The sequence below is a fragment of the Syngnathus scovelli genome, chromosome 20, assembly GCF_024217435.2.
Source record: "Syngnathus scovelli strain Florida chromosome 20, RoL_Ssco_1.2, whole genome shotgun sequence".
In the NCBI taxonomy this organism is placed as follows: domain Eukaryota; kingdom Metazoa; phylum Chordata; class Actinopteri; order Syngnathiformes; family Syngnathidae; genus Syngnathus; species Syngnathus scovelli.
The window spans coordinates 10306372-10318223 of NC_090866.1; the positions used below are offsets into that span (position 1 = coordinate 10306372).

Here is an 11852-nt window from a genome sequence, read left to right on the forward strand (position 1 = left end):
ATTTTTCATGGCGAGTCATCATCAAAAGGCAAATCTACAATCTTGAATTAACGTTACGCAAAGCTTCCTTGTTGGGGACGGCGAGGTTCTTGCGTCGCATGTTTCCCCCCGTGTGTGAAAAGCATCAAAAACTAGGGCTCCCCCCCTCCCTCTTGAAAGAGCGAAGAAGGAGAATCTCCCAAGAAGATGTGTCTTGATCTGTAGTACAAGAAAAAGTTGGAGTCCCCCCAGGCCGGATGCGTCGCCCCCGGCGATTGGAGGGTGGATGAGTGGGCGTCATCCTTTGAGGAGGAAGATGACAAGAGAGAACAAACTCATCAAAGACGGCGACACGGGAAGTCGACTTTGGCGGACATTCCAGTGGCGAGCTAATGTCGCCACCTTTGATTCATTTTTGCTGTTGACGAGTGTTTTCGTCATGCTAAAGCAGCCTTTCTTACTAGTCATCCCCCCCCCCTCCTCCTCCTCCCAATGGTGCATCCTTATTCAAGTCGACACCAAACATCTGTTTGACTTGGACACCCGCCGGAAAGAAAAGTGTCAAAAATGGCGGAAAATTGACAGCCAAGTGGAAAAAAAGCCATGGCACAAAGGAGCAGTGCGGGGAAAATCATCCATTATGGAGACACAGAGCGGCCGGGAAGTCAGAATGGAGGCTTCCACTCATCAGGATTTCTCACTCATCCGCTGCTCCGAGAAAATGTCATGCTGGCTCAAAGGAGTTCAGAATGGAAACAAAGATGGGATGGGAGAAAGATGAAGAATAATGCCAAATGATAATCGGAAGCCCCATCTCCCGCTCAGTTGGAAAAGATTTTGTTTACTGGTCAAAATATTTCTCAAAGGAGAACAATCGGTGCTTTCAATGTGACGTGTTTTCCGAAGTTTCCTTTTATGCCAAATTTTCCTTGTGCACAAAAATGAGGTTTGAATAGAGCCACGTTCAAAGGCTCCCGCTTTTTATTCTCGGCGGACGATCCGGTGGCTGCCGCTAATTAGCCGCGATAATGACAATACCCAAAAAATGATAATACAAATCGAGCGTATCTTCAAAATGGATCTACTGTCGTATTCCAACTGGCTGCTCCGGGTTCCTTTCCAATATTCTCAGGCGTTCTCGATTGGGGTCATTACCGTGCCCCCTTTGGATTGCGACGGGCTCCCCACGCCGCTTTTCTCACCTCATCAGCTGCGGTAAGAAAGAAAGATGGGCGCTTTTGTCTCTGTCTCTCGCGGGACTTAATGCTAGTCGCGCTGAAGGCCACCTGGCACATAAAAGCGAGAAGAAAACCAACTAATTATTCCTCAATTTTGATAATTATTCATTCATTCTCCTAATTATTCATTCATTGAGATAATGACTACATTTAGACCTACTTTTTTTCCAATATTCCATAGACATAAAACGTATCAGAATATTCACAAACTGTTTCCAAGCTAGCTAACTTCACATGAATAATCCTCTTAAACTTATCTTGGCTAACACAAAAGCGACATAACAGCTAAACACCAAACTCGGTCATGGTTTTGGTTCATCGTCGTTACGGCGGCGGTCGACATCTTCGCTCAGTCGGCACACCGCATTCTCGTGCATTATGCATCACGTCGCCTTGATGTAATATTTGTAAAGCCGCGCACCGCAAAGCTCAGCCGCTGTTTGTCCACACGCTAAAACATTTCCGCCTGGGTGGCACGACTGAAAAAAATAAATAGTTTGAAGCAAAGGAACCGCATCTGATGCCAAGTGACTTTGTTCAAGTGCTAATTACACCCTGGCACTCTGCAGGCCGAATTAAGAAGTACGCGTTGAATATTTCAACACTTAGCTAAGAAAACATCTGTTTGGTTTCCCGTCACGGCGTGAAGGAACGTGCCTGGAGACCCCGCGGACCGTCCCAAAAGCTTCAATAAAATACCGCTTCTTTTTGTCAGCTCCCAGGAACGAACAGAAACACCACGTTTGACTCGGATTCGCTCGATAATATTTCGTATTCATGAACGCAGATTCACACTTGACTCGCCAATCTCACAAATGCATTTTTATTACACGTCAAATCAAATATTGTGCACGTATGTAACGCGGGGAAATGCTTCTCCCTGCTTTCTACTTCAGACCTAGTAAATAACTAGTCAATTTATGCATGAGAGGAGGATGTCTCTCTCACACACACACACCTACTGTGTGTTGCAGCAACAAGTGTTGAATTATTTTGCAGTGATTGAAACGGCACAGGAATGAAATCCTTCGCGGGCATGTGTGTGCGTGTTTGCATTCGATCTATATTTTTACTTATAGTAACATGAGTCGACCCACAAAAAAAAAATCTCTGCCCTTTTCCAAGGCTACTTCAAAGTATCACTTTTAATTGCCACCAAAACTTTACCCGTATTTTTGATCGACAACTAAATTGCGACAAGAAATTAGGCAGCGTTATGAGTCATGAGCAGAGACACCAAAAAAGTTTCGGAAAGTCATTTTGTCATTTTGCCAATTCTTCCATTTTGCTTTGAAGTAAATTTCCGTGTGAAAGTGACGCGTGCCATTTCTCTCGTTGGCCGCATTATTTATGCTTATTTAACGGCGGTGAGGAAAAGTCACCGAGGAGACGAAAGAGATGAAAAGTTTGACGTGTTCTTGCAGCGAAAGAAAAAAAAATGATGACGAGGCTGCCGTGAATGGGCGATAAAAGCCCTCGTGCGCTGCTGAGCCTGAGACTAATCGCAGATTATTAACATTTATATTGAAAGATGAGCTTCCATTAGCAAGCAGCTGCTGAATTACACGCGGCTAGCTTGCGCGCACAAGTGTGCATGTCGTTTATCGGTATGTGGAGGACACGACTCATTTTAGCCAGTCAATCTCGGTACCCGAGGCTCGTAAACATTCAAATATTTACGAGGCTCGGCTTCAAATTTGACGCTGTCTTGTTATTTCACATCCGATGATGTCATGCAACAATGACAATTTCTCGGAACAAATTCATTAAACCTTCCTTTACGACTTTAATCCGTGACTAATCTTATCGACTCCTTTGCGTATGGATTCCATTTTCTCAATTGAAATGAATTGAAATCCCATTCGAAATGCTGTCAGTGCTTTTGGTCAGCAAAAAAAATCCATTTTTTTCGGCTTCCCTTGTTCTTCTAGCATGTCAGTCATGCATTTGCTCCAAGTCGGTGCCGGTTCCTCACAATGGCGCTAAAGACTGGCATTAGCAGGATGTGCCACGACAAAGGCGCAGATTAACGCTCGGGCGTCCCCCGCCTCCGTCAAATGCGAGCAATTTGCCGAGCGTGTTGGGAAGTGGCTTTCAAGCCATTTGCAGCCTATCAGCCAACTCATTTGTGGACCTTAATGACTCGCACGCTCGCTCTACCGACGTTGATAAAGCCCTGAGCGTCTGTCAATCATCCCGAGCGGCTCATGTGACATCAACCCGGCCTAACGCAAAATAGAGTTTCTGTGTCAGAATAGCAGAACGGAATTTTCAAGTCCTCACTTGTAGCTATAACTTTAGCAACCAACTAAGCTAACAGCCTCAGCAGTTGGAGAATTTTCTCCTCCTCCTCAGTCTTAAGGAGCTTTGAGTACCTCGGAGGTAGAAAAGTGACAGATATATATGAAAGCCCAAGCCCATCAAAGAACTTTGGAGCTCTGCGGAATCAAGCTTGTCATGTTTTGTAGACACTCGCATTTTTCCAAAAGAAGCCAAAATCAAACACTATTTTTTTATTCAGGCAAGCGAGCCGCTGGCCGACAAACAAAGTCCACTTGGTCCAAGCTCATTAGGCGGAGGGGGGCGCTGTAGTGGGGGGGGACTGTGACAGATGCTGTGCGGCTGTGGGTGCCTGCCAGGCTCCACAAACGTCCACTCATTTGATTGCCTCTTAACAAGCACACTGCAACATGGAAGTGGCCCACGATGTTTTTAGTTTTCCGAGCATGTGCTGTTTGTTTTGTTAGCTGTTAGAAAGTTAGTGGTAGATTGTTAGCATAAAAGCGTGTTAGCATGGCTGTGCAACGGTGGTGTTAGCATGCGTGCCTATTAGCATATGAGTCCGTTATCTCGTGGATTGTGTTAGCGCACGTGTTAGCATGTGTGTTTGTTCGGAAGGTCAACTCCGAGTACAGATCAAGACAGCGAGGCTTTTAGCGCCGAGGCCCAAAGGTACGCTTTAATGAGTGCGGGGACACACACGCTCCCACACACAAACCTTTCTGGGCTTCCTGTTTGAAAAAGAGGGGGTTTTGACCTTTATCAGATTGGAGCGCTAACACGCTAATAGCCCAGCGCACATTCCAATTAGCGGCGGCGAGGGAAGCTTGATCCCATCCAAGTCGGTCGCTGATAGACGTATCGGTGCGTGCGATTGGATGCTTTGTAATTTGTCGACTTGATTGGTCGCTTGCTTTTGCTATTTATTAACCTTAGCGTGAAAATATATTTAGATATAATCAGTAACAAGAAGCAATCGTTGACGCCAAACGTAGTATAAATGGTTGACAGCTATAAACATAGAATTAATCGCAAACAAAAATGATGACAATAAACACACAATAAAAGCGTATAGTATGAACTTTGCCCCTCATCGCTCTTCTGCCTTAACTGATGCTAGCTTCCCGACATTGTCATGGCAATGTCACCCTGGAGGCGTCTCCACGGCGACTGGCAGGCCACGACCCAGACGGTCAGGCTCCTCTTGATGATGTCACCGAGGCCCAATAATAATAATTGCTGTTTAACGATCTGGATGCCGAAGGCGGCGGACGGCGTCTCTGTGGCGACCGAGCACTCAAAGGCGGACGCGGTCGCGTCCTGCGGGGGCTCGGTGGACTTCTGCCACCAATTTGTGCTCCCTTCCAGCCTCCGCCACTCTATTGATTTCCACCGGAGGCTCGTGGTAATTGAATATCACATGACTTTATGATGACAATATAATTACGTCCTCGGGCACTCGCTGTACACTCCGCCCGCCCGGCCGGCCCGCTGACTCCTCGCCGTAACGTCTGCATTCATCACCCGGTGTCAGACTCGCGTGGTTCTCCGCTTCTTGCCCAACTTAACATGCACAAAACTCTCAGATAACGTGCAGATAACATCTCGTTGACTTCGATTTAACATCAAGCTTAATTATCCCTAAAGTATTTCCGTCGAATCAGGATCTCAGAAAATGTTTTGATGTTTGGATTAGAAGAAAACAAGATCTCCAAAGAATATCTAAAGCTATTTCTGTCACATCTCCGGATAACAAGGAGATCACATGCGGATTCGAGTGACGGACGAGCAGACATCCAGATAAGCCCAAGATGCAAACAAGCAGTGTGTGCGTGAAGTAAGTTAGTGGGCCACAAGACAGTGTGTGTGTGAGGCTTCGAGGCCCCCAGCAGGAATCCACATGAAGAATTGATGAGAGGCAAGAAGTATCTTTCCTCAAGGATGCCGTGTGATGTACAATGATTCAACAATATCGCTCCACTCCAGCATGGCAAAAGACTCTAAACGTATCGATGAAAAGTCTTTTTTTTTTTTTTTTTTTAATATCCGCATGAGGCTCCTCTACCTAGAATTTTATTATGAAGGCCCGTCCGACTTTTATTGTCCAGTCTGAAGCGGGTTGAGGAGAAAAAAGGTTTCTGTTGATTTTGACTCGATTTGTGAGTATCAACATTTTGAACAAACGAGAGTTGAATTCAAGCCGGCGGGAGAGAAAACGGAGCGGGAGGTTAGCGCGTCGCTAACAGCGGGAGCTCGCCAAGGGAGGAGATGAACATGAATGATGCAACACAGCACCGTTCTTTGTTCTCTTCCTTCGGTCTTTTTTTTTTTGCTTCGTCTTCTTTTTTCGGAAGGCTGCCGTGCGTTCCCGTCACGGGCACTGGAGATAACACCCAACTTGACCCACTAACCCGAATCTAACCTCAACTCAATCAAGAACGTGCTTTGAACTTAACTTTATCTCCTTCTGGTCCACAACGAGGAGAAGACAACGTATTTTTCCAGTAATGTCTTCCCATAAAAATTTAATTGAATTTAAAATCCAAAGAACTTTACAGCCGTGGTTCTAAGTCTTCGCAGAAGTTGATGGTATTGAAAAACTCTCTTGGTGTTGTTTGGGTCCACTTCCAAGCCCGACTCTTTTCACCTTAACCACTTCCTTCAAACTAATAGAGATGTCACATCAGGTTAACATCAGCCCGCCTCCCCCGTTTCCGCCCCCCCCTTTAGAAAAAAAAGCAGGCCGAGGGCCGAAAATGAAAGGACGCCAGCGGCCATAAAGATGACGGACGCACGGGGCGGCTGGCGGCTGTTTTACAACCCGCGGCGGCACTTCATTAAAGTGCGAATGAAATTGATGGGCGGCCATAATTGACCTCTGGAAAGCGCCACGCCGAACTCTTTCTATCTGTATGACAACGGCGAGGTTTCTTTTTTCGGGCAGAAGAGCAACAGATGGAGGAAAATAATAGATCCGAAATAATCCTTTGCCGAGTATCTTGCGCTCCATAAATGTAAATAAACTAATACTAAAAGGAATAAAAATTAATTAAAACGATAAAAACTAACAATCCCGCTCCAAAAACAAATGAAAATGAAATGATAACCTGCAGCCGTCAAGTATTTTGTTTGTTTTGTGGGTCCTCTCGTGATTGTTTGGCTTGTCGGCGCACACGTACGCGACCGCTCTTGTTGTTCCGCTGAATAAAACATGAGGCGTGTTGCAGTCATGCCGGGTGACAGGTCGCCACCGTTGATGTCTGCTCGGCCTGACATTTGCTAAGCAGCCGCTCGCCATCACGCCGCCTCCGGCAAGGCGAACATTTGTTTGTTTTTGTTTGTCGTCTCGGCTTTTTGTCGTCGGCGCCGCCTTGACGACGTTGTTAGGAGAACCAAAGTTATGTTTTCGCCGCGGGTACCCGTGCGCTAGCGGCGGCGGGACACGGGGTTAGCCCTCTGCGGCTCGTTACCATGGCGACGGTGCTGACCCTTTTGATGACCCCTGACTTACTAAACCGTGACAATTTTTGATTTTCAGCCAAAGCAGTCTCAGCTAACGTCAGAAATGAAGGATTTCGCATTTATGGCTAATTAGCATAGCCGCGAGGAAATTTTTGCATCTATGTTTACTTGCGCGCGTTGTCATCCGTCATGTCGCTGCACTTCCTCTTCATCCATTCTTTTTTTTTTCCCCCATCCGCCATATCATCAATCTGTGTTTGTTTTCGCAGCAGGTCGGCCCCGACAAGGGCAAAAAAAAATGTGCGTTTGTGCGCCCGCTCACGTAAATGCGCTTGCACGATAAAGACAGACTGAAAGAACGCTCGCGTGGCGTGATTCCAAACGTCGTAGCTCACGTCGGCGCGTCGGGGCGGCAGGCCATGATTCAAAGGTGACGAGCGCTAACTGCTAAACGCTAACGCGAGACACGTGCGCGTCGATGAGCTCGTTAGCATGGAAGAAGAATCCGTGTATCTTTTGTTCTTTCCATTGTCAGATGAAAAATAAGTTCTCCTGAGTTTGATTTTAATAACTCATGGTTGGGTTTACGTGATCGGGAATTTAACAAGCATCGGGGAACTGATAGTCGTCGCTAACGAGCTAATATAACGGATAAAGAACTTGTAAACACAACCGATGAAATATTAAAGTCGAACTCACCTGTTTTTGATTTTATATTCTTTTTTATTCCAGTGTTTGTTTATGACGGAAAATAATTATTGACTCTTTGAGTTTTGACTCTTTGGTAGTCAAACTAAAAAGAACAAACAGAAGACGTTCGATGTCGGGGCAAAGTGCTGATGGCGTTCGTATCGGGAAAAGAGATCCGAGTGCGTCCAGCTTTTTACGGTTCGATATTTTTGCTTATTGACAAAGGCATAAAACGCACGAATGAAATGGAGCAGATCAATGCAGTGATGGCGGCCGGGGTGTTTTTTATTTTCATGTTTGTCTGCAACTTACTTCTGACATGAACTGAAAAATTGCAGGTCCCAAAAGAAATTTTAAAAATGTTAAAAAAAAATATTTGCAGTGTCTTGACATGATTTTTTTTTTTTTAAGCCTTGGCACAGCTCTCTTGTTTTGAGTGCTGGCTGTACACAGAGTAAAAGATTTAAATATGAAATCAAAAGATGCCAGCGGTAATTAGGCTTTTCCTTTGTCTCGTTCTGTGTGCTCGTTCGCTTCCGAAAGGCTTCAAACAAACAAACAAGCGGGAACAAGATGCATCGTGGGTCCTCCTCAAGGGCGCCCTTCATATTACAAGACGTCTTCATGTACCCACGTCGTGCTGCTCGTCGAGCGTGTGTGAGTAAAGTCGGATTTATTTTTTTTATTATTTGCGAAAATGTTCGGTCAAAGTGCAGCTTTGGCAAAACTTGTGTTTCGATGTAAACAAATAAATTCAACGGTTGCGCTAAACTGGATGTCGAATTCAATATTATAATATGAATATGATATGATTAGTTGAGCAATGTCATAATAGGTTAAATTAGACAGACGACGCTACCGGAGCATCAAAGGGGCGGCCTCGTCTCTTTGCCTCCCCCTTCTCCGCCTCCCGTCGGCAGAGCTTCAAAACGAAAGTGACTTTCCAATTCACATGATTAAAGCGCAGCGCTAAGATACCTCTGCCGACGCTCATCACCTGTCCAATCAATCGCCGTCGTTACAATTATTAAAAAAACATTCTCCCGTAATTTTGTTTACCAAAATATTTGTCTTTTGACCGATGAAGACGAGGAGCTCGAAGGGGTCCTAAAACGAATCGCGTCAATGGCCTCTGCACGCCGACATAACTCACATTAACCATTCATGACTTAATTAACGTGAAGTGCAACACTTTATTGCTCGGCCGCCACGTGTGTGTGCACGCGTGTGTGTGTGTGTGTGTGAGACATTAAATCAAGAGGTTGTTCAGCTGGGAAAGGTTTTTATAACCTCGCTCTCTTTCACTTTCTCACTCATACACACACACACTAACTCACTCATGAGCAGACAGAAAAACTCACAATATATAAATATACTCACTCACACTCACTCACTCACTCACTCACTCACTCACTCACTCACTCACTCACTCACTCACTCACTCACTCACTCACTCACTCACTCACTCACTCACTCACTCACCTGCACTCAGCAATCCATCAAAGTGAATGAGCACGCACAGCCCGGGCCGAGAGCCAAGTGCATCTCCCGTGAGTGCATGTCGAGTGCTATAAAATAATATAAATAATGATAAAGAAGCTCCGCGTGTTTTTCCTTTTCATATTCCACGCACGTCGGTTCACACCTAAACTGCTGAGGCGGACGCTTTCGCCGCAAACGACTTGGCAGATCGCACCGGCGCATCACCGCACCGTCACGCCGTCTCAGCACCACGGCCAGCGCCGCCGCGTCAAGGACACGTGTGTGCACTCGGAGTGGAAGTTTCCTGTCAAACTAAATATGAAACAAAGAGAAGTGGAAAAACTTTTAATTTAATTTAATTACATATTATGCATTTCAAATATTGCCCTAAGCCTTTCGTCTGCTAGCTTAAGGCTTATGCTAACACATAATGGGAATCAATGGGAAAAGCTAATTAGCGCTAATTTCCATTAGCTTGACTTTAGCGCTTCACATTGGACCTTGGAATTCAATCCGCCGCCTTTTATTTGAGGAAATTCAGGTTTGGCTGAATGTTTTGGTGACTAAATGGTTTGATTTGTGTTACTGGTTGTGATAAATGATTGGTTATTTGGAGAGCTAAAAACATAATCATCATTCATGTCACTAAATAGCATTAAAGGGGTTTTGGCGGGGAGAAATCTCCGTTTTTTTTCATAATTTGTGTGCGCTTCCTCGTGTAAAGCATCTTTTATTCCCTTCGTAATGCTGTTGATTTGCACCCTCCGGGCTGCGCCAGCATTTATTTCTTCCGAGCCCCGACAAATCAAACGTTTTGAGCCCGAGGCCCTCGCCTGGCAGGAAGTGATGAACGTCATTTGTTTACGCGCCTCCCCTCAAGTTATTTACTTTTAATCCCGCTGCGGGATTCTCTACTGTTTCCCCATGATTACTGTTCGGCTTCTCTGCCGGTGGAGGTGATTTTCTTTATTATTATTGTTTTGCTCCTCTCATGCTTATCGTATTATAAGTGTCACACGGGGGCGACGTGAAGACATTAGGAACACGTTATGAGTCCGGTCATCAGTCGCAATACGACTATTACGCTTTGGTTTTATTGAGAAAAATCACTTTGGTTTCAGGCCAGACATGATGGAAAGATCAGAGTGAATAATTTCTCAACAGGCAAGTAGAGAAATAACTGTTTCTTGAAAAAAACAAATCTACTGTTTTGCCAAATTCTCCATCTTTGATTATTAGGATAACGATCGGGTTTTTTTTGCCCTTTATTTGACTGCTGTAAAAAAGCCTCGCAGATGTTTGCAAGGCCAGACGGCCGCACGTCAAACCTCAGACGCCGGCCGCTTTTTCATCCTTCAGTCAAAACCAGATAACGGATGAGAAACAGCCGGCGAGGATTCGAAATATATCAGCTCTCCTGAGGGAATGATCAAAGTCGGGATAAGGTGACGGGGGGAATGCAATCTGCATTGGCACAGCTTTTTAATCCCTCAACCGACACCCTCTTTCTGTTTTTATTTTTATCGGGGCTAAAGGTCCACCAAGATCAAAAAAATGCAGGAATTTCTGGCAAATGCTGGCATCAATCTGCCCAACATCTTTCAAATGATGTGAAATAGTCAGACAGTAAGAGTCAACCTCAAAAGACAAGACTAGTGTCCAATGGCATCAATTAAAAGTCTTGTTCTCGTGCTTGTTCCTTTGTCCGCACAGGAAATTTACCGCCTCCATCCTCCTCGCCAATTTCGCACAGTTCCCTCAGCTAATTGTCCCGCGTCACAGCACATTGTTCCGGCCTTGGCTGACTCCATTATTGTGGCGAGGGAATTATTTTTATTTTTTTCCCCGTGCAAAAATTGGAGCATTATTAATTCAGCATGTAGAAGATATATATGTTAATATGCTACGTCCGCTAACAAGGCTCCATTGTAAGAAACACAAGATGTAGCCATTAAAAACATCTACAGGATGGTTTTAAAAATAAAATATACACACAGAAAAATACACTCCAATGGAAACTGAAGGAAATTCTAGAAAGTAAGCAGCTACCTGGAGTGCCGGCAGCTGTGCTTGGTTCAAAAAAAAAAAATCAGCCAAGGCAGGAAGGCGTTCCCTGGGAGAATGAGCTTGATATCGTCTGAATGGCAACTAAATGCTCCGCCTGAGCACTTATCAGTCAGCCTCGGCAGATGCGTGGCGCTTCTTTCCTTCAAGCGCTTTTTAACGGCGGAATTGTGGAGGTGACTGGCGTGCACTGAAGATTGCACTGACTGAGCTAGCACGGAGGAAGCTGAGGCGGGGAAGGAGACGAGGAAATAACCTTTCATTCTTAAGGGTAAAAAAATAATAACCAAAAAGGAGCTGCGTCTTTTACTTGCCAACAATCGCTCTTATGTTGAATAAACCTGGCTTCATAATATGGGATTTAAAACTGTGTGGCAGGAATTAGTACTGCTGTCAAAAATTTCTTTTTTTTTTATCAAGGGATTTTTTTTTAATACAATTAAAAGTAAAAGTGCGTCTTTGCCTTTGACATCCACTTTGTGTGGACGTTTTGTTGCCAGGATGTTGTACCTGTCCTCCCCTCACTATCCTCCTGCCAACCTCTCATCTCTTAATCCGCTTTTCTCCGCAACTCTGCTTTTTTAATATCCCCGGATTGCCTCTGGCTCACTTTGCGTCCATCTTTTTAACACCCCACCGCCAGACCGCCTTCCTTCA

The 11852-nt window shown here is 45.0% G+C and overlaps 1 protein-coding gene across 5 annotated transcripts in view; it reads left to right on the forward strand.

Annotated features, from left to right (window-relative positions):
- The window catches only part of tbc1d32 (TBC1 domain family, member 32), a 34705-nt gene that overhangs the window by 19720 nt on the left and 3133 nt on the right, over positions 1-11852 (forward strand). Inside the window, exon 37 of one of the 5 annotated variants that reach the window (XR_011085999.1) lies at positions 8193-8306. The exons of the other annotated variants lie outside the window; for them this stretch is intronic. The gene's annotated coding sequence lies outside the window, so the exon portion shown is untranslated. The remainder of the gene's footprint in view (positions 1-8192; positions 8307-11852) is intronic. 5 annotated transcript variants of the gene reach the window in all.